Genomic DNA, 21,960 nt, shown 5'->3' with positions numbered 1-21,960 from the left:
ATTTTTCTCAGATAGGAAAGCCACCAAACCTAGGGTGCATGCCTGCCACTTCCCTCTGGCCCGTCTCTGGCTCATCTGCCACAGAGACCTATTTATTCCATCCCCTGAGTATTCCTCTAATTCCCCCTCGGTTCCATCCCCACTCTTTCAGCCACGCTTCAGGACCATGCTCAGTGCATCGCTTAGTCTCATCCTAATTTATCTGCAGCTCCACCCACTCCAACCTCCTCGCCCCTCTCTAAGGCAACCTTTACTTCACCGCCTATGCCTGTTCCAATTTACTGCCTCTGAGCCCCACATATGGCCTTTTCTGCCCTACATTATGATAACGAGCTGGACCTAATTTCTTTCGTTAGCGGGAACACTGTTAGGCCCTGTCAGTAGAGGGCGCTAGAGGGACACTGCACAAGGAAGGGGCTTCTCTTCTGGTTCCAGCTCTGTTTTTAGAAAACACTGAGCTGCTATTGTGAATAATGCCGCAATAAACATACTTTTGCATGTGTCTTTATAGCAGCATGATTTATAGTCCTTTGGGTATATACCCAGTAATGGGATGGCTGGGTCAAATGGAATTTCTAGTTCTAGATCCCTGAGGAATCGCCACACTGACTTCCACAAGGGTTGAATTAGTTTACAGTCCCACCAACAGTGTAAAAGTGTTCCTATTTCTCCACATCCTCTCCAGCACCTGTTGTCTCCTGAGTTTTTAATGATTGCCATTCTAACTGGTGTGAGATGATATCTCATTGTGATTTTGCTGCTATAAAGACACATGCACACGTATGTTTATTGCGGCATTATTCACAATAGCAAAGACTTGGAACCAACCCAAATGTCCAACAATGATAGACTGGATTAAGAAAATGTGGCACATATACACCATGGAATACTATGCAGCCATAAAAAATGATGAGTTCATGTCCTTTGTAGGGACATGGATGAAATTGGAAATCATCATTCTCAGTAAACTATCGCAAGAACAAAAAACCAAACACCGCATATTCTCACTCATAGGTGGGAATTGAACAATGAGAACACATGAACACAGGAAGGGGATCATCACACTCTGGGGACTGTTGTGGGGTGGGGGGAGGGGAGAGGGATAGCATTGGGAGATATACCTAATGCTAGATGACGAGTTAGTGGGTGCAGTGCACCAGCATGGCACATGTATACATATGTAACTAACCTGCACATTGCGCACGTGTACCCTAAAACCTAAAGTATAATAATAATAAATAAATAAATAAAATAAAATAAGAAAAGAAAACACTGAGCTGCTTCCTTGCCAACCAGCAGTTCCCTTGGTAGGGGCATGCAAAAGACCTGATGACACAAACCCTCCAAAGAGTTTCACCCTCACCATAACAAGTGGCTTCCTGCTCGGCAGCCCATCCTGCATCACTTCAGTGGACTTCTCTGACATCTACTAGACCACATTAAATGAATCACAGCCTTGAAACTGAACTGGAAGGACTTCCTTCAAGGTTATACCTTCTTTGAATGCTGTCTTTCAGCCCTATGCCTAGTGACTGCTCCCTGCGTCTTATAACCAGTTTTCTTGAGAATTCCCTTTATACTTCTTAGTAGCTAATACCCTTTAATTAGTTCCTAATTTTTATGTGGTATTAAGTTTTCCCCGTCCAAACTATTAGTCATGTCTCGCTTAATGATGGGGATATGTTCTGAGAAATGTGTTGTTAGGCAATTTCATCATTGTGTGAACATCATGGCATGTACTTACATAAACCTAGATGATAGTATAGCCTATTACAACCGTAGGCCCTATGGCATAGTCTGTTGCTTCTAGGCTACAAACCTGTACAGCATGTTACTATACTGAATGTGGTAGGTAATTGTAACACAATGGTATTTGTATATCCAAACATACCTAAACATAGAAAAGGTACAGTAAAAACAGTATTGTAATCTATGGGACCACCATCATATAGGCAGTCTGTGTTGGACAGAAATGTCATTATGCAACTCACGACTGTACTATTGTGATTTCTGTCTCCTGACCAAACCCTGACTGCTTTACCACTTTTGTTCTTTCTTTCTTTCTTTCTTTTTTTTTTTTTTTTACAGAGTCTCAGTCTGTTGCTCAGGCTGGAGTGCAGTGGTGCAATCTCGGCTCACTGCAACCTCCGCCTCCTGGGTTCAAGCGATTCTCCTGCCTTAGCCTCCTGAGTAACTGGGATTACAGGCACCCACTACCATGCCCGGCTAATTTTTGTATTTTTAGTAGAGACGGGGTTTTACCATGTTAGCCAGGCTGGTCTCAAACTCCTGACCTCAGGTGATCTGCCCATCTCAAAAGTCTAGTTGGGAATGGTAATCACAGTTTGGCTATCTCCTCAGGTCAGATTACTCAAATAAGGATTAAACTGCTGCTTATCTTTATGCTTGGCAGCATGGTATCTGGCCACGTGGTACCAAGAGTGACTCAGACATGCCTTACCCTCTCTATGTTACACAGCTCACCTCCAGCTAGAGCTGTTGAACTGTAACACAGAAGCACCCATTTCTCTGCTCACAAAGTGTCATGGTACCCAGGGGCAAAACTAACTGAGCCACAATAGTACTCAAGTGTTCTCCATTATTCCAGCTCAATCCAAAGACCCTCAACACATTCCTTGAAATGAGAGATGAAGTGCACTGAGAGAATCCAAGGCATGTTTGAGACAAACTTTTCTCCTTGCTTAAGTCTTCTCGGAAATGGTTGGCTCTACCAATTTCATTTTAAAAGGCCTGCAATTGTGTGCAATGAAAGTAGTTCCAGGCTGCTGTATCTTGCTCCCTTTCCCACAGACATCACCAGAAGCCCAATTCATCACATTCTTAACAGCACTCTTCAGATTTATCTGTCAGGGCAAACGATCCAGATTAAAAATGAAACAACCATTTCACTTGCTTGACAGGGGGAGACCCGGTCTGCCAAATTTCCGTCCCTATCACTGGAGAACAGGACTTTAGGAAATAAATAATAAATGCTTTCTGACCTAGGGCCACCTAGCCTGGAATACTTAGGGGCGTCTTATCTTAGTGCAACAATTATTCCAGTTAATAGGTTAAGGGATATATATAAGAGTACCCATAATCCTTTCACACTGTTGTTCAGGGCTTATTTGAGATGCAGGGCACACATATTTAAGGATTAGCTCCTTCTCTCCCTACTCATACCCTTAGAGTGATACTACTTCCTGCTATCTTCTCTTGTGGAATAGAAATGAAGAATAGTTACACTAGGGGAGTTATTACAATCAGGCTCTTTTATATCTTTAAGGCAATTACAGGCAAAGACAAGAGTGCCTAATGCACAGCATTTCCAGAATTTGTAATTTTGGCATCTCATCTTGCCAAGCCTTGATAACATCCAGATGTTGCCCTATTGAAAGGTGTTAAATAGAATAAACCTCAAGCCAAGAGTACTTCCATGTTATATTTTGGAGACTTCCAAAATGTAAAACATTTTCTTTTTGAAATATCAGAACTTTGGTAGTTTAAGCAATAATGTTGCAGTCTGCATAATGTTTTAGTGTCTAATAATAACAATAACAGCAGTAACACTTTGTTTCTCCATTTAAAAAGACATACAGTGTTGACTATGTGCTTTTCAAATATTAACTTATTTAATTCTCTATGTGCTCTCTCCTGGTACAACAATCTGCTCCACAAATTTCTCCAGATTTTTATCTAATTCCTGTTGAACAGTGTAAAATGCCACTGCTTCCAGGGTTGTCTGCATATCATCAAAGGGGAAACAGCATTCATCGAAGATGTGCCTTTGCTAGGAACTAGGACAAGGGTGGTCTTTATAAATTCATGAAGAGAAGGTATTGTGTTCATTCACAGACTTTGTGTAGGAATTAGGGAGAAAAATGTAAACCCTAAAGTTAATACTCCATGGGCACATTCTGGGCACAAGTTACCTTGGGGACATTTTGAGGTAGCAGGGCTTTTCCTAGAGTGGACCACCTGTGCTATAAAGGAGCTGCCTAATATACTCATTCAGCAAGTCTCCAGTGAATGCCTGTAATGTCTCTGTGACATTACATATCTGCAGGCACATGCAGCAAAAGAAGCAGCCCCTGCATTCAGTACTCTTATGGTCTCACAAACATGGGCCTTGGATGGGCTGGGTGCTGGCAGAATTGCAGGCACAGTGTGTTAAGGGGGCACTGAAGGAGGACACAGAATCCAGCATTTGTGCATCTAGAAGCCTTCCCAAGGGCTAAGGAGACAACTGAAAAATGAGAAAGAGTTACAGAGCCAGGCCCCCAAGTTGGCCCTGCCAACCACTCTCCAAAACCCTTAGATTTTTGCTGCCTTTGCCCTTGACACTGTCCTTTCACTGGAGCTGAATGTCTGGGGGTAGAGGAATGACTTTAAAAGTCCAGGATCAGGCCTGGCATGGTGGCTCACGCCTGTAATCCCAGCACTTTGGGAGGTCGAGGCGGGTGGATCACCTGAGGTCAGGAGTTCGAGACCAGGCTGACCAACATGGTGAGACCCTGTCTCTACTGAAAATACAAAAATTAGCTGGGCGTGGTGGAAGGCACCTGTAATCCAAGCTACTCTGGAGGCTGAGGCAGGAGAATCGCTTGAACCCGGGAGGCAGGGGTTGTAGTGAGCCAAGATCACGCCACCACACTCCAGCGTGGGTGACAGGGCCAGACTCCGAGTGTTCCAAAACAAGAAAAAAAAAAGTCTAGGATCAGATGTATCTCCTTAGATCTGTCCTGTTCTAGAATCTTTTTAATAATGAGGCAAGCATTCTCAATAGTTTCTAATCCCAAAAAAAGTTCTTTATGGCATTTCCCAACTTTTCCCTTCTAGGAGCCAGCATATGAACTTGCTGCCTATCTTTAGCAAGGAGATGCAAATGACATCCACAAACCTCTTCTGCTGTATACCTGGATGAAAGCAAAGCTAGCTGTGTGTCCTGTGAGTAAGAAGGAAAGATGCTTACCTTAGATCCACCCACAATCTTCCCCGACTCCTACACCTCCAGTTGAGAAAGCTGTACTCATTCTGAACATCAGCTCATCCTAGGGGAATCACAGCTTTCTCCACAGATACAGGACAAGGTGAAGAGCCCTAGGCTGTTCTATTCCCTGGACCAAAGATGAGACTGGGGTGAGGTACCTCTGGGTCACTGTTAAGAAGTAAAATGTAGAGGCTCTTCATTGCAGTAATATCTTAAGAATTCCAAAATCAGGCTACTACCTCTAAACCAGGCAAGAGGACAATGCGACAAAGTGATAAGCCTGAAGGGTTAGGAACCATGAGGAGCTTATGTCAGGGAGATTCTGAGAGAAGGAAGGGAGGAGAGACCCAAAGAAACTTCATGGAGCTAATGAACAAGCACCTACAAAGGATTTATATACGATATCTGCAACCAAGAGAGGGGTATGCTAATTTAGAGGAAACCAGAAGGTAGCCAACACCTTCATTTCACAGCTGGCAGAAGGAAGAAAAAAATGCTTACTTAATCGTTGCTAAGAATTGGTCTCTGCAGAAACTCTTCGGAGCAGAACACCCAGCAACACACTGCCATGCTTGTTCATAATGTATGATAGCTGCCACCACTCACCCCCAAAACCACGCTTTCCAAGCTATGCAGATCCACTGGGATCCACACTTTATATGTCCTCACAACAATCCCACACCCAGTGTGTTTGGGATAAGGGCAAGGAGAAAAGCATCCCATTTTTCACCCAAAAAGGAGGCACGAAATTAAATGTAACTCCAAGAGTTTTTGTGAGCACATATTATTTGGGGACACAAACATGAGGAAGACATGGCCTTCTCTTCCTGAAAGAGTTCATAGAGTCCAAAGTAAAAGACAAATTGATTTTAAAAAGCAATTGCAAAACAATTCAGGCCCTCATGCATGCACGCATTTAACAAACATCCCCTGGTCACAGTTTGGAAGTAAAAGTATATGCAAAGTGGTATATGAGTACAGAGATGCTACCACTTGACCAAGAACACAAAACAAATAGGAAGAAACCCAACCATTTAAGATAAGAAAGGATTCTAATGAGTGTTTGCCCACTGTCCTTAGAAAGTCCTTATATCGAGGTAAAAAGAAGAGAAGTGACATTTACTCAGCACTTTCCTCATACAATCTCTGGGAAGTCCATGAAGACTGTGAGCTCTTTGAGGGCAAGAACCATGTCCTACTTACCCCAGGATCCCTGCCCTTCATCAGTACCTGGTACATAATAGTTAATAAATATGTTTTAGACTGAACTGACCTGAGGATTTTCTAATTCTTGTTTTTCTAACTTTATAGATGGCACCAAGGACTGAAAGATTGTAAGAAGTAAGAGTAAGTAAATTTTTAGCTACTATATTCCCTAATAGCTAGACTTTAAAAGTATTTTTAATTCTTTTCCTCTATTCTTGCTAGGTGAACAAGGCTAAAACCTGGGTTTAGTTTTCATTTTATAAATTATTCTTTAAAAATACATTATTTCAACTGTCTTGAAAAGTCCATAAAACAAGGTCTGTGAAGTCACAGAGGGAAAAAGAATCAGAAATCAGTAGACAGCAGTTGGACCACGGGTGTTTGTTATACATTCGTTCTAGACATTCATCAAAAGCTCAGAAAGGGAAAGTCAAGTGTGCCAAATCAATAAAGTTTCTATCGTATTTCATCTCTTTGAATTTGCAGAACGCTTTGGTAATTCTGTGTCTCAAGCCTGCACATCACGAGCAAACAAGTATGCTTATGGGTGTCTTAGCCCAGTAGGCTATTTATCAGAAAGCTACCAGTCCCCTGTGAGAAGCTGGCTTTCCTCCAAAATGTAGAAGGTGTTTAAGGGGACATATTTCTTTGGTACACCCTAAAGCAAGCTTGTCCAACGTGCAGCCTGCAGGCCACATGTGGCTCAGGACGGCTTTGAATGTAGCCCAATATAAATTCATAAACTTTCTTAAAACATTGTGATTTTTTGTGTGTGTTTTTGTTTGTTTGTTGCTAATCATCTATTGTTAGTGTTAAGTGTATTTTATGTGTGGCCCAAGACAATTCTTCTTCTTCCAGTGTGGCCCAGGGAAGCCAAAAGATTGGACACCCCTACCCTAAAGGCTAAGGAAAGTTTAAATCCTGTCCCCACCTACCTCAGGCCCATGTTGCTCTCTAGCTGGGTCAGCTCATAGAGCTCACTGTGGGCTATGCCCTGGTGGTGACAGTGTCGACAATGGACAACACCAAGAGAGGTAACTTTAAGTATCACACAGATCCTGCTGCAGCCTTGGGAGCAACACTCCATCAGAAAAGAAATCAGCACTTAAGGCCCAAACTGAGCTTCTCAATGACGACCAAAAGTATTTGAATGTGCTGCCCCAGTAACACTGGCTGACCCTGGGGAGCTAGCTGCCTTGATTCATTAATAGCAGTTCCTGAGTCTTGCCAGTTAATTCAAGACACTCTCCAGAGACATGCTCCATCACTCTTTATTTGGCTTCAAGGATTTTTTTTTCTTTTTTTTTTTTTTTTGAGATGAGAGCACTTTGTCGCCCTGGCTGGAGTGCAGTGGCGCGATCTCGGCTCACTGCAACCTCCGCCTCCTGGGTTCAATTGATTCTTCTACCTCAGCCTCCCAAGTAGCTGGGACTACAGGCACATGTCACCATGCCTGGCTAATTTTTGTATTTTTAGTAGAGATGGGGTTTCACCATGTTGGCCAGGGTGGTCTTGAACTCCTGACCTCAGCTGATCCACCTGCCTCGGCCTCCCAAAGTGCTGGGATTACAGGCGTGAGACACCGCACCCAGCCAGCTTCAAGGATCTTGATTGCAACCCAGAGACTTAGATTTAAGAGGAGGGGAGAAGGGAGGAGGGAGAGAGAGAAAGCAAAGAAGGATGCCGGGATGAGGTGGTGCTCAGGGAGAGGAAATGGATGGACTTACTGAGGAGGATGGACAGACACAGAAAAACACAGGCACAAAGAAAGGCATAAGGAGAGAGGAAAACAAGGCAAAGACAAAATAGAGAGACAGAGAGAAGGAGAGGCTGAGTGAAAATGACATTTTTCAAAGCAGGGCTCATTATTCTCCTTTCAGACACGTTAGTTACAGTTCTCTAATGTCACTGATGTAGCTTGCCTCATATTCTAAGGGCTGACAATGGTTATTTCCTGAAGGCCCTGCTGAGTGGAGTGGAGGCGTGGGTTAGGTCAGGAGAGGAACTGAAAGGGGAGAGGAGCTGCTTTTCAGTTTGGAGACTGATTTCCAGGAAGGGAGGCTGTTACGCAGGGAGAAAGATGGACGGCCCCTCCTCATGGAGGCAGCACACATTTAGAGCTGACTGTGAAGAAGAATTGTCTGATAAAATGTTTGAGAGAAATAATTTGAGGGTAATGGAGAGAAAATAAAGGCTTATATCCATATTATCATGCCGGCGCTCACTAATTAAGTCCTTTTTTTCAATTTCCCTCATTCTCGTTTGTGCCTCTATTTTTGGCATAGGAAAAAAATAAAGGCTCACCATGTTTTCAGCAAAAAGAGAAAAATAAAGATGAGTAATTTCCATACTATATTATTACATCAGGAAAATTTAAATTTGGTGTTATAAATTTTTTTTATTTACCGAATATGCTGTCAATTTAAAGAACAACTGTTTGGTTCTCTCTACTTTATCAAGTGTGAGTTTAATTAATCACAATGGAATCCTATTCAAACTATTTTCCAACCCAAGAGGCAATTGTTTCCTAAAGCAGGCTGTTTCCTTCTAACTGAGGACAGCACTAAACCGGAGAAAACATTAAAACCCTGACGTGCATCATAATGAACTCCATGCAAAGTAGTTATATTAATGTAATGGAGTCAAGATCTTAATTGCACTCGTGTTTATATTTGCAACCTCCTTTTTTAAAGCCTTTTTATTTTACTAAATGATTTGAACAACGAGGTAGGAGAGGTTACATGGCCTGCTAAACAGAGATGGGTTTCATCACACTAAAGGAGGAAAAATGAATCTGGGAGGGAAGACTAGCTAATTTAATTTTGTAAAGTAGGTTTTATTCTCAGTTGATAATGGCTAAAATTGCTCTGTGAAAGCAATCTTTCCAGAGCCAGAAAATGTTCCCTGGACGCTTAAAAAGAAGCATGTCCAAGAGCCATTTTTGTTCTTCCCTATGACAACCATTAGCTGCCACTGAAAAACCTCCAGCCTGAGTGCTGAATCCTTACAAAGCAATTTAGGCGATGCATCCTCTGGCCTCTGATTTGAAAGAGCTGATATATGGTAAGATAATTTCCAGCTGAATTTTAAGATAGGAGAGATTGCACAATAGGGGTATAAGGGAAATTTCCTATAAAGTGGACATTTAATTAAGAGTTATTGTTTGATGAATGAATGAGTGAATAAATGAATCTGTCAGGGCTTTTAGTCCAAAAATGGTGACTCTCTCCTCTCTACTCTTTTTTTCTGTCCCTGCCCATTAGACACAGACTAGAAGAAAATATATTTATTTCCTCATTAAAACTCATTAATGTAGAGACTGGACAAATATTATACTATTTTTCCATAGCTCAGCCAGGAAATCAGAGGGAGAAGATGGCAGTGTTCACTAAATCACATGTGCCCTCATGAGAAACTTCTCTCAGGTCTCAGGATTTAGAGTGGTTGCTGTTTCCCAGAGCAATGAGTTATCTTCTTACATAGATACTAATAATTGTATAAACTGATCTTGTACCCTCTGTTTGTGCTGCTGGGAAGCTCAAAAAAAGTTCTGCAGCCATCTCTAGTGCTGGGCTACTCAAGACAGGCAGGAGATACACTAACCCCATCCCTCACTTGATCCGACTACTCTTTTTTTTTATTTGATTTGATTTTCAAATCTTATTTTATTTTTTATGTGATTGTATTCATGGGGTAAAAGTGCAATTTTACTACAATGATACATTGAATTATGGTGAAGTCAGAGCCTTCAGTGTCTGCAACACTACAGCAATGCACACTGTACCCACCAAACAACCTCCCATCATCCAGCCCCTTCCCACCTCACCCCCACCCCTCCAAGCCTCCAGTGTCCATCATTCCACACTCTGCGTCCATAGGTACACATTATTTAGTTCCCACGGGTAAGTGAGAACACATGGTATTTGTTTTTCTGTGTCTGAGTGGTTTCACTTAAGATAATGGCCTCCAATTCTGTCCATGTTGCTGCAAAAGACAGGATTTCATTCTTTTTTATGGCTGAGCAGTATCCACTGCCACCACCTTTTTTAAAACCTCAGCTAGTTTGTTTTTTGATAGTTTATATAACGTAGATTTTGAAACACTATCTCAGATTTTTCTCTAAGGGGAGAAAAAAAGAAGGGAAGGAAGGTAAAGAGATAAAAAGACATAGAGTTGAGTTACATTCATGGCTTTCCTGTTGAACACCAGGCACTGTGTACTAGCTGTTGGTGAGTGAATAGTCTAATGAAGGAGACAAAGGAAATTATAAAGTACAGAGTAGTACCATGCAACTGTGAATAAAGTACCATGGGATGCAGTACAGAGGAACATCAGCCCTAGCAAGGGGGATTCTATTAGTACTATTACCAAGAATTTAACATTGCACTAGGTCTCAAAGGCGAGAAGGAATTTGTCTGGTAATGGAGGAAAGGGCATCTCAAGCAAAGGAAACAGTATATGCAAAAGTGCAAAGGCATGAACGGTATGTTGTTTCCAAGACACAATGAGAGGCTTGGTTTGGCAAAGTTTCGTACGCTTGATGGGGGAGAGAGAGAGTAGAGGGCCAGAGCTTGAAGAATGAGAAGGTCAGAGTCAGATTTGAGACACCCAGAATGACAACATACGGAGTTCAGAGATTGATCCCAAGCAATGGGAAACCAGCAGAGTTTCAAAGAAAAAACAGTTACATGGTCAACTTTACTTTTTCAAAAGAAGTATACTTGGATTGGGATGAAGAGGGACTGAAGAGGAAGACTGGTAGAGGTGCTGGAGTTCAGTGAGAAATGTTGAGGAAGAGGATGAGAAGAAAACAGAAATACAATAGAAATAGTCCTCCTCTGCTGGAATGGTAGGGTTCACTAACTGATTAGAGACACGACCAGGGATAATGCTGTATAACTTGGGAGATGGAGGATGTGACTGAGGCTGGTAACCAAAATCTAGACTACAAGAGGAAGAAGGCAGCAGGGATGGAGGAATGCTAAGTGTAAAGTGCCTTCAGGACACCCAGGGAGATGGCAGAGAGCTAAAAATATCGATCTGGAGCTTGGGCAAGGCATTAAGCCAAGGGAATTAGATTTGACTTTTTCCAGCACACATATAGTACCTAAAAAGTGATAAAGAAGATCAGATCACTCAGAACACAAGTATGTACAATACAGCAGAAGAAAATATGGGGCCCTGAAATTGGGGATTATTTTTAATCAAGGGAGTTAAACTGATTCTCTTTTTCTGGAGGTTTTAAATATAGACTAGATTTTCACCTACCTCGGGTACTTTAGGATAGTTATTCTTTCAGGCAGAAGTATCAGCCAGGTAATCTTTCAAATGAGTTCAAGTAACTCTCCCAGGAAGGGCACTAAGCTTGTTAAAAGAGCAGCCAACTAGACTCCTTAAGTTTTGTTGAAAAAGCACCATGCCATAACATTAGCAAGAGGGCACCTCTCAGTGCTTGGGAAAGAACAGGCAATATCCCCCAGGGGACCCATGTTGTGTTTGGAAGAGGCAGCAGAGGTAGGAAACTGGGTTGTGTTCCAGTATAAAGTGGTGTCTTAAGGCTACTTAAAATACACTGGAAACTATGTGTGTTGCTTTGAAAAAAACAGAGGCGTGTCAAGAAAAAGTGGTAAAGAATTGTGCTGATGTATAAACAAAGAAGATGGAAATTACCAGCCAGTTTTCGATATAGGTGAATGGTATCAGGGACCAGGATGCTGCAGTGTTGAAAGAATTAAGAATAACAAAGAGAGTGAGATGAAAGGGAGAAGGGCAAGGAAAAGAAATGTCCTTGCAAGGAAACAGAAGAGAAGAGCAGAGGAGAAAGCACCCAGCAGGAGCCAAAACTGCTGGTCAGAGAGTGGGGGCCGGGGCCAGAGTCACAGAAATCCCAAAGATAAAGACAGAGGGACCAGAGAATGTTGATGGAGGGGATATCAAGGACAGATAGGATTTCTTAGGGTCAAGGGTAGAGATGTTAACAGCTGAAGAGAAAATGAAGGTCGCTGCTGAATCATTACAAGTTTGCCCTGATTAACAGACTTGAAGTAAGAAGTCCTGAGCTCAGATATAACCAATATCTCACAATATGACCTTATTTGGAAATAAGGGCCCTGTAGATGTAACCAACTTAACTCTACGATGAAACCAAATCCAATATAACTACTATCCTCATAAAAAGGAGAAATTTGGACACAAATACACACAGACACATGATGTGAAAACACAAGAATAACCCCATGGAAAGACAGAGACACAAGGAACACTAAAGATCGAAGGCTACCACTAGAAGCTGGAAGAGGCAAGAAGTTATTCTCCTTTAAAGACTTCAGAAGGAGCATGGCCCAGTCAACACCGCGATTTTGGACTTCGTCTCCACAACCATGAAATAATACATTTCTGTTATTTTCAGCCACCCAGGTTTTGGTACTTTGTTATCACAGCCCTGGGAAACAAACATAACAGGAAGAGAACTAGAGGGAGGTGGGAATCCACAGAGCATGCTGAAACCTGCTGTCAACAGTTTCCACCACAGGAACTCAAGACCTTAAAATCCTACATACTGGCATTACTCGGGATTCTTTTGATTGCAGTTAGTAATGTGCCGACAATCTGGGGTCTGCGGGATGAGAGTGTGTGAGGTGGAAAGAACAAGAAGGCAAAATGGCAAGGCAAGTCCATGGTAGGACCGAGGTTAGGTCTGCAAAGGGCAATTCTCTTTTTTTTGAGATGGAGTCTCACTCTGTCGCCCAGGCTGGAGTGCAATGGCACCATCTCGGCTCACTGCAACATCTGCCTCCTGGGTTCAAGTGATTCTCCTGCCTCAGCCTCCCGAGTAGCTGGGATTACAGGCACCTGCCACCACGCCCAGCTAATTTTTGTATTTTTAGTAGAGATGGGGTTTCACCAGGTTGGCCAGGCTGGTCTCAAACTCCTGACCTCAGGTGATCCACCCGCCTAGACCTCCCAAAGTGCTGGGATTACAGGCATGAGCCACCGTGCACAGCCGAGTCACCCCACCCAGACTTCAAACGGTAATTCTCAGTGAGACAGAAATCCATTCTCTTTGTCCGGCTGACAGAGAAGCAGCAACATAGGTCAAGGAAGAACAAGACAAATATGGAATATGGTGCCATAAGCATTCTTTAAAAAACAAACAAACAAAACCATGGCATTCACATTATTCTGGCAGAAAAACTCAAAATAGAAACATTTATGTCATGTGTACTTACCGAGTTGCTAATAAGTCAGAGAATCAGGAAACTGAGCAACATAAAGAAATAAACATACACAACAGAGAGATATTTGAAAACTCAATAAGGAAAAGTTTAAATTTTTACATTCTTTGAGAATGAGTTTATCCATCAGAAGGGAAGGAGGACAGGGATCTAACTTATGGAGTGCCACTTGGTGCCAGGCCCATGCTAAGCATGGAACGCAGGTACCACTTAGTTCCCTCACTAACTCTGTATTACGAGTGAGGAAACTGGGACTCAGGAAAGGGAAGGATTTAAACGCTAATATGCCTGAGTTCAAACTCATGCTCTGTTCCCCTCACCATATGGGTTTAGGAGGATACAAATTAGGATTAAACTTCTCAGGAATCTAAAAAGTCAGCAAGAGAAATGGACTGAGATATGTTAAAAGGAGACCATGAGGGGATCATCCCAGCAATCCCAGCAGCCTGTCCCACTTCGAGCCTGGAGCCCAGCTTAAGCACTTGCTCAGCTCTCGCTCTCTTGCTGTCTCTGCCCTCTCTCTCTCTCTCTCTGTCTCTCAGGAGCTGCCAGCTCTCCACTGGGCCAGTGCACAGCTGGGGGACTTCCAGGGGGAATCTGGACTCCACTGGAGACAATTTTATCTCTGCATTGTCCCACTGCAGAGATAAAAGCCCGAAGACCCGGCTCCACTCCCTGAAGACCTCCAGCCCCGCCCCCAGCCAGGTGTATGCTCCCCACATCCTGAAGTAGCTCATTGCAATCAGGGCCTGAATAGTAAAACAGAAATTAAATTGACACTTTGAAGCATTAATCTAAGCACAAATTAATATTCATCAACATCTGCTATTTGTTCAGGTGAATATTCAGCTTAAACAAAAAATAGCCTTTCCACCTAGAGACAGCGTGTACCAAAGAAAATGGCGTCCGCGTGCAGGCCCTCTGTGCGCAGCAGTGGGAAGAGGCGGGCTCCCTGAGGAGACAACATCCCTGACAGACCTCCGAACAAAGCCCTGCATATTTTTCAATAAATCATGTCTATTTGGTCACTGTTTTCTTTCTGACTCTCAAGACATCACCGTTCCTTCTCAAGAGGGAGGGAAAAGGAAGCTGGGTGATGTTTATTCTATCTCAGTGCTTGGCAACTGGCCTGCCCCTGTTGTCTGCCATGTGATCATCATTATCTGGGCAGGAGAAATTCCTTTGCTGGAAAATTACCAGCTAAATTTCACAATATGTGTGGAGAGAAGTTTGCAGGGTGACTAGATGGGATAGTGGAACCGTACGGGTAGCTCCACATGGACGGAAAATGAAGCAATTACACAGTAAAACTCTGTACTGTTACAGTCAAGGGGGGTGTTTGATGGTGTAACACAGAGAGTGTCATTGAGTCAATAACATCTTTAGAGCAAGGGAGTATTTTTTTAGGTCATAACCAAGCTAGCAGTTGTTCTCTTCCTGCCAAAAAGCCAGAAAAACTTCTGAAAGCCCTCTTGCAACTCCAGGCCGGGGCAGATCTGAGAGATATTTAGAAACATAATCTGTTCCGTGGGTAAAACGATGACTTCAAAGAGCACTTTGGAGAATGTATCTCTTTACGTTTCAACATTTCTCCTCTCCCTGTCCCAGATAGTTGAAACACAGGCACTAAAATGGTAGAAATATAGTTAAGACAACAAACAAATTCAAAAACTACAGGTTCTGCATACTTTGGGGGGAAATGCCTTCCAGTGAGTAGTGGGAATTGCACGAGTTTGGCAACCTGCCTATTCCTGTGTTGAGTAATGATGGACGGATGTTGCAGAATTGTACATGTCATGAATGGGAGGAAAGTGTACTCATTAAGAGCAAGAACTCCAAAGTTAGATCCTGAGGTCATATTCCAGCCATCCTACTTACTACCTGTGTGATCTTGGGCAACTTACTTACTCTCTCTCTGCCTGGCTTTCTTTATCTGTAGAATGTGGATGTTGTGATGATTAAATGAGCATTTGAAACAGTATTTGCCACCTTTTAAGTATCATATAACTGTCAGCTATTGTTATAAACAGTAATGAAAATTTTGTAGTAGTAGTACAGAAAATTGTATAGTAATGAAAATTGTGTAGTAATGAAAATTGCCAGAAAGTCCCTGGCAATTCTATTAATAGAGACTGATATTGCTAAAGGTGTAGAGTGAATGACCCAAAGTTGGAACTCTTCAACCCATTAAATTCATTCTACTTGTGGGAGAGAAGGGAGGAAAGAGACTGATGGTAAGTAAATTAATGAATATAGGAATAAGAATAATATAAATAGGAATAAGAGCAATGCAGAGAATGAAAGAGGTTAATGTCATAGAGGCTAGAGAGCCACCTTAAGCTGAGCAGCCAGGGATGTCTCTCTGAGGAAGTGACATTGAAGTGGAGACCTGTGTGAGAAAACCCAGCTATCTCTACATAAACAGGGGAAAGTGATCCAAAAAGGTGGCACACCTAATGTACAGCCCCAAGGAAGGAGCATACTTGGAGAATTTAAGGAACAGAAAGAAAAACAGGAAGGCTGGAGTGAAATTGATGAAATAAAGCATCGTAACCTTAGAGGTGAGACAAGCAGGCTAGATATGTGGGGCTCTGCAAAACAACGAGATATTGGATTTCATTCTAAAATGTAGCAAAAGCTATTGGAAGTTTTAAGGAGGGGTGTGATATGATTTAAGGAGGGGTGATTTATGATTTTAAAAGATCACGCTGTGGCCATGTGGTAGGCAGCTTCTGACATGGCCCTTAGTGATTCCCACCTTCTGGTATGCACGCTCTTGTATGAACCCCTCCCCTTGAGAGTGGGTCGGACTGAGGGACTTGCTTCTAACAGAACATGGCAGTAGTGATGGGATGTCACTTCCATGATTAGGTTACAAAACGCTATGACTTGCCAGTCCTCCTTCTCTTTCCCTCTCCCTCACCTTAATGAAGCCAACTGCCATGTTGTAAGCTGCTTGAGGGAGAGTCCCACCTGACAAGGGAACCACAGGAGGATTCCAGCCAACATTCCATGAGGAAGCTGGGCTCTTGGTAAAACTGAATCCTGCCAACAATCACATGAGTGAGCTAAGAGGCAGCTCTCTCCCAGTCAAGCTTTGAGATCATTGCCAGAGAACCTAGATAAGCTGTACCCAGACTTCTTACCCACAGTAACTGTGAGATAATCAATATTACTGTTTTGAGCTACTGCATTTGGGGGTAATTTGCTACACAGTAATAAATAGCTAATATAGGCTACTGTGTAGAAAATGGAATTTTTGAGAGCCAGAGTGAAAGAAGGAAAACTGGTTCAGTGGATATGACAGTAGATGAGAAGAGAAATTACAATAACTTGGATTAGGACAGAAGCAGATGAGATGGAGAGAACGGGACAGATTCTAGGTATACTTTGATGATTTTAGGGGTAAAAGGCAGAGATAAGACTAACAGTTTTGACTTCAAAAACTAGATGTATACAGAAATGGGGGAAAGAGAAGAAACAAGCTCAAGGGACAAAGGTTAATGTTGAGCTTTCTGTTTTAGTCATATTGCATTTCAGATAATGCTTACTAAATACCCACATGGAGAGATCAAGTAAACCTGCGGATAATTGGATTTAAGAGTCTGGAGTTCAGGGAAGAGATCAGGGCTGGAAAGTGGGTTTGGAACTCATAAGCTTTTATAGACGGTACTTAAAGTCATGCTACAGCATGAGCCCCCTTAGGGAATGTATCAGTTCTGTTGCTGCATAACAAGCCACCCCAAAATTTAGTGACCTAAAGCAACCATTTTACTATGCTCATGGTGGGTCAAAACTTTGGCAGAACACAACAGGGAAGGTTTGTCTCTGCTCCATGATGCCTGAGTCCTCAGCTGGAGCACTACACATGGCCTCCTGAAAGGCTTGGGCTTCCTTTCACTGTGACCACCTCAGTGCCGGAAGCTCAGGATTCCTAAGACTAATGTCCCAAGGAACCCGGTGGACACTTCATGGTCTTTTATGACCTAGTCCTTGGTGTTACAAATTATCTCTCCTTCTGCATTCTAATGATTACAAATGAATTACTATGTTCAACCCAAATTCAAGGGAAGAAGACATAGATCTCACCTCTGGATGAGAAGAGTGTCAAGGAGTTTGCACGCATGTTTTAAAGCCACCACATAGAGTCAACACAAACAGAGAAGAAAAGGGAATGCTAAGGGGAGCCCTGGGGCATGTCAACATTTAGATGTTGAGGAGAAGATGAATAATTAGCAAACGAGACTGATACGAATGTCAGTGAAGTAGGAAGGAAACCACTGGGTGAATATGAGGTCATGGCAGCCAGCAGGAGAATCTATTTCCAGAAAGTAGGAGTTGCCATTGTGCTAAATGCCTCTGAAAAAGTGAAATATGTTAGAGACGGAGAAGATTGGGGTTTGGTGACTGCGAGTTGCTGGTCGCCTTGACAGAAGCAATCTCCATGAGGTTGCTGGAATGGAAGCCAGCTTAGATTGGGTTGAAGAGACTGTTAGGACAGGAAAGAGGCATCAACCATAGCTGGCAGCTATACATGGACTTGTTTAAATAAGTCACTTGCAAGACTCCAGTAAATCAGAAGATCACAGAATCTGTGATGTAGGTCATCTGGTGCATACATTTGAGCATTTCTGATGTTAGGGAGCTCACTACCTTTACAGTAGCCCATTTTGTCGTTGTTAGAGAAGTTATTCCTTCCATAGAACTCATTTCTAGCATGCATTTATCTTTGCCTGAAACAGCACACAACCAGTCAACTCTGGGTGTCAATGTGCCTCTTCAGGCTCTTTCCTGTAGATGAAGCATCTGCGGTGCCTCCAGTATCTAGTTTTCATTGCCCTCCTCTGAATGTGCTCAAATGTGTTCCTGTCACTTCCACAGTGTGGCATTCAAAACCAAACTTAACACCCTGGATGTAGTTGGAAGATGCCACACTCTGGTCCAACCATTATCCCTAAGGCTGTTTCAGGATTTTGTCAGATTGCTGTCACACATAGTAGAAACCAAGAGCCACCAGCTGTCATTCACATTGAGCCTTAATCATCATTATTGTGACTGATGAATGTTCAATACTATTTGATGCAATAGTCTCAACGAATTGTTCTTCCATAGCAAAGCTAGATGTTGACAAGTTCAAGTACACTGAAGAAGAAGCTGGAAAGACGTCTTCAGCCTTACCTCCCATACATTGTTGCTGTGGCCATTTTCTTTGCACTAAATAAGGTGAAACACAAAGGAATAGGAAATGGCTCCTGAGGCTGCTGGTGACCCAGGTCTGCCTCTAGCTGAACAGGAGCCTCCAAAGAAGTGGAATGAGGGTTGTGCATAAGTGGAACCAGGGAAATCCTAGACCTGTGCCACAATTTACTAGCTAGCGTACCCTCTAGGGCTTTTTCCTCTCTCCTTCCTAGGTACATAAAACTTGTAAAAAATCAAATCAAAATTCTCTTTCTAAAAGAGAAATTTGAGCTAGCTTTTTAAACTCTCTTTCTCATGGTTTTTCATGAAACTGTTTAAAAGTATTTCTAAATCACTTAAGTGAATATTTGCATCTCCAGATTTTATATATATATATATATATATATGTATATTACTTTAAGAAAAGGTTAGGAAAGCTCACCTGGAACTAGAGAGAAAAAAATCCTGGAGATTAAGATAAGAAAACTTTGAGCTTATTCTAACAGCTGTGTCAGTGTGGCACTAGTATATGCACACACACAAACACACACATGCACACACCTGCAGGGAGATGAGAAGAAGGCCCACTGTGCCAGACTACTCCAAAAACCATTGCTTTGTTCTCTACTGGTCTCTGCCAGCATGGCGATTCTGGGCAAAGCAGGTGGCTAAAGTGTTCTGAACAATTTGGAGCAGGAGAATCTCATTACCCTCGTCATGACTTGCCCACCTTTTCTCCCTCCCTTGAGAGCTTAAAAGACTCTCTTTGGATAAGAAGAAATAAAATATAAAAATTTACTAGTAAAATATTCTTTTTCAGAGTCTTTGTTCCAGCTGTTCTGGTCAGGAGCTAATAGATCAGTTGAGGATTAAAGGATATGCTTTAGAGCCTTCTCCAACCCTATCAAATTCTCTCCAAAATTCAGAAGGCCAGAAGGATAGAGATTGGACTCTGAATAAATTGTGCATTTTTATCTCTTTAGTATCTTGGAACATATGATATAAGCATAATAATTATTATGAGCTCTCTGTGATGCTAGTCCTTCCTCATGATACAGAGGAAGGGGTCAAACCATGGTTTTTGAAGTCAGACAGTCAGGAAAGCTATTCCAGGCACTTTCACATACTAGATTTGAGACTTTGGGCAAGACTCATAAAGTTTTTGAACCTTAGTTTTTTTTTCTTTAAAATAGAAATAAAAATGCCTCCTATAGGTACATTTCTGAGGATTTCAGTGAGATAACTTCATAGAGCATTTTTTAAAATATCATTTATGATGCCATTTTATTTTTTGACATCAGAAAATATTTATTACTGGTTAAAAATGACAGATAGCTTTTAGAATGCAATAAGTGCAGTGCATAGCAAATGGATTATGTATTAAAACTGAATATTTAATTACAGCAGAAGTTCAAGAAGTTTCCCCATAACTTAGAGTGTAAGAGATAAAGGTGATAAAGTATTAAATAAATGAGAAACACAGGGGCGAATGATCCAGAAGATCTAGTACTTATGTGTAACAAGAATTCCAGAAAGAGAGATCAAAGTATTCAAAAGATCAATAATCAAAGAAATAAAGTCATTCCTGGACTAAAAAAGACACGAGTCTTCAGTTTGAAAGGGTTCACCAAGTATCATATAATGAATACATTGATACACACATCAAGACATATCTTGTTTGCATTCCTTAAAATTCAGGTATTAGGGGAGAAAATCCCATAAGCATCCAGGTTTTTTTTTAACATCACAGTGCTTTGTATATAACAAGTAGTCTATAAATTTTGGTTTCTTTGCATTTCTCTCCTTTTAATTCATCCTGCTTGAGTAGAATATCTAATCCACCAAAAACCTTTCTTTGATCATGTCATTCCCCTCATTGCATCCTGAGGTCACTTCTCACTGTACAAAGGATAAAACTCAAATCTTAGCATTACCCATCTCACCCTAACTTACCTTTCAAGCCATATCTTTCCCAACTGCCAAAAATGAAGCCTCAGCTCCCGCTAGCAGCACTACTTGCAGGGCCCAGGTTCTCCCATTTCTTCTTCATTTCTGTGCTCTGGTTTGCTTGCAGCCTTGTCTCCTCTGGGCTAATCAATTTTCACCCACCTGCCAATTAAAAGCTTGCAAAGCCATTAAGAACCAGCTCAAATACTTTGCCCTTAAGGCCCCAAGATGGGATCACTCTTTTCTTCCTAAAACATGCTTTAGGACTAATTGTATTTTTCATAAACTCCTTGACAGATGCTATCTCTTATTGTTTATATACGTATCAGAGGCACATGTCAAAAGATACAATTTCTATCTGTTGGCTGTTTATTTCCCACACTAGATGGAACTCCTTAGCAGCAGTGACTACATCTTGTTGTCTTATGTCTCTAGCATCTGACACAGTGCCAGATACCTAATAGGTGCTCCATAAATAATCACTCAAAAGGTTTATCCAATAAGCTATCACCCTATACCTAAAAAGTTTAATTGCAAGATGTTTTGCTTAAAAAGTGGTTACACATTCAAATCTTACAGCTGCCAGGCATCTAACGTAAGTGGCTGACACAGGCTATGTCAAAGAGAATCGGGGAATGTGGGGACTGTGGCATTTTGGAGCAGGGCATCCTACCTCTAGATAGCTGTAGGAATGTGGTCCCAGTATCATCAAGTCATTGATATTTCAAGAGAAGCCAGAAACTCATATCTTTGTATGCAATATCTCCTGATTCTTAACCATTAGAAAATAAGGCAATCATCTGTTTGTTGAAATACTGTGCAGGTCCATCATAGAGGCCAAGACAAATACAACTATGTTTGCAAGCATAAGATGGATAGATGTGGTAAGCCACAAGAAGCAAATAGCCCTTTAGAGGTGCAGATTGACCTTGCAGAGTTACAGGTGGAGCCAGGAGAAACCACGTTGAGTGGGACTTCTCATCCTACCTAAGAGAGACCAACAGATGGAAAGCTGGGTAAAGAAGGGAGAGAAGGCAGTAACAGTCAGATTTCAACACGGTGAGACTGTGACATGTGGGACTTTTGAGTGAGTAACAGCTGGTCCTAGAACTGAGTTGAATGGGGATCCTCCCACACCACCCAGGCAAGAGAACTAACAAATTGATGACTGCTTCAAATCAGTTGCCAATCTACCTAATACTTCTACCTGGTAGGTAGCCTGATACCCACTAACATCAGGTAGGTACTATATGATTAATATTTCATCAGATAAATATTAATCATTAGCTATTTTCAAAGCTGAGGTAGAGCTACTTCAAAAATGAAGAAGGAATGCAGATGAAGAGCACATATCACTAGAGAAATTAGTGATACAGAGTCAAGCAAAGTCTCCAGAGTTCTGAA

The 21,960-nt window shown here is 41.9% G+C and overlaps 1 long non-coding RNA gene across 1 annotated transcript; it reads left to right on the top strand.

Moving 5' to 3' along the window:
- The first annotated feature begins 1,290 nt into the window (after positions 1 to 1,290).
- On the top strand, positions 1,291 to 21,455 carry LOC103892249 (uncharacterized). The gene is made up of 5 exons (XR_656475.3): positions 1,291 to 1,487; positions 3,689 to 3,836; positions 4,840 to 4,947; positions 6,302 to 6,337; positions 21,380 to 21,455. It is a non-coding gene; the product is annotated as an uncharacterized LOC103892249 (long non-coding RNA).
- The last annotated feature ends 505 nt before the right edge of the window (positions 21,456 to 21,960 follow it).

Source organism: Pongo abelii, chromosome 14 (genome assembly GCF_028885655.2).
Source record: "Pongo abelii isolate AG06213 chromosome 14, NHGRI_mPonAbe1-v2.0_pri, whole genome shotgun sequence".
Lineage (NCBI taxonomy): Eukaryota > Metazoa > Chordata > Mammalia > Primates > Hominidae > Pongo > Pongo abelii.
This window is presented reverse-complemented; position numbering and strand designations above follow the sequence as displayed.